This window comes from Zea mays, chromosome 3 (assembly GCF_902167145.1).
Source record: "Zea mays cultivar B73 chromosome 3, Zm-B73-REFERENCE-NAM-5.0, whole genome shotgun sequence".
In the NCBI taxonomy this organism is placed as follows: domain Eukaryota; kingdom Viridiplantae; phylum Streptophyta; class Magnoliopsida; order Poales; family Poaceae; genus Zea; species Zea mays.
Window position 1 is genome coordinate 101,507,698 of NC_050098.1, and position 1,721 is coordinate 101,509,418.

General features: G+C 33.5%; 1 long non-coding RNA gene across 1 annotated transcript; it reads left to right on the forward strand.

Moving 5' to 3' along the window:
- Positions 1 to 353: 353 nt before the first annotated feature.
- LOC103650342 (uncharacterized) lies at positions 354 to 820 on the forward strand. Its single transcript, XR_002268387.1, has 3 exons — positions 354 to 461; positions 535 to 659; positions 751 to 820. It is a non-coding gene; the product is annotated as an uncharacterized lncRNA (long non-coding RNA).
- Positions 821 to 1,721: the final 901 nt, after the last annotated feature.

Here is a 1,721-nt window from a genome sequence, read left to right on the forward strand (position 1 = left end):
AATACTATTAGGGAGCCAAGATCGAGGCCATAACATATATGTATGAGACAGTCAAACATTTCGACAATTTGCTCCATGAAAAGCATGTTTACAAGATGCATAATGTAAAGTTTAGTCTTCATCCGGGTGAATTTAATTTTCGTCATCTAAATGGTCCCATGAAATTGTGTCTCAACCAACAAGCTATCGTGGAGCCATACACTTTTCCAATTCAAATGACGCCATTCCCAAAACAAATATTCTTGAACCTTGCTGATATTGTCGAGTTGCCAAACATGACTTTAGTCGGTAAGAATATATCGATCTCTTAATATTATTAAAATATCATTTACACAAAATTTAGTATTAATCCATTTATAAATTGTTATTTTTGTAGACATTATGGCTATTGTAGTCCACATGGATACAATTCATCGCACAATGTGGGGCCCTTTCAGAAAGATTGTTATAATGGATGCTAGGTATATTCCATTAAATGTATATGTCAAATCTATATATATTACTAACCAATTCTTACCAAAATGAATGTCGTAGGGGGTCTTTACATATCATTAAAGTTTGGGGTGACCTACTAAACAAAAATGCACTCCGTTGGGCGTTGGCTAAGGAGGATTATGGCATAATAATTGGGACTATGTTTAGGCGGTTCAGAAGACAAGGTACAACATGTCTTTACACCTTGCAAACACATCTGTCACTAAGTTTTGCTTTATAATGATTCGTAACAGAGATTTAAATGTTTAATTCTAGAGTTCCTCGAGTCTTCGGATCATACCGCAATACACTTCAATCCGTTCCATCACAACACCCACTATTTTGGAAGTAAGTATATTCTTAATAATTAGTTACATTTAAATCGTGATTGTTCTCATTAAATCATGAACTTCATGTAGATGTGATTAATTGTGCCATTCATTGCAGCAATTCAAAAAGCTTTGGTGGCGCGGAACAACCGGTAGTTTGCTGTTACATTTCTTGAAGAGCAAAGGCATAGATAGATTCTATAATTTCACAAAGAGCAATAATTGGAACTATGTTTAGGCCTAGATAGATTCTACAATGATAGAATACATGTCGTACTGTTATTGATCAACCAAGAGCAACATGAGGCTGAATTGTGATACCTATGACATGGGTTTAATAAGAGATAGTTTGTGATTTTTTTATTCCCATGATTAATAAATATTTTGTGCAAAAAATTGAATTCCCGTAATAATCTGTATGGGTTACAAATATTTATATAATGCAAACAAACTCTAAATATGTATTTTGTCTAACATGCATGGAATTCCTGAAAAATAATATGAACAAAATTAATGCATTTTGTTGGACAGGCCTGATCAGGTCAAAATTTATTGAATACAAAGTGTGGACGTTAGTGGGAGCCTTTGCAAGTTCGAATTTTCCTTCTTTAAACAGTCTGTTACCCTCAGAAAGTCCTCCAGCTCAGAACTAGATGTTAATCAACTCAAAATAACAAACTCAGAAACATGGTTGTATTTCTATCAAGCACTCAAAAGGCAGTTAACAATTTGCTCAAATGAAAACAAAACAAAAAAAAGTTATATAATTCGTATATATATGGACATTTTGAAGTATGAACATTTTAGCAAAAATGCACTTATGATAAGCTAACTGGGATACAGATTTGCACAAGTTGAGCAAAAATGAATTTCAGTCAGTATACCGTTGAGGGGCTTCAGGAATTGTATTTAGAAACG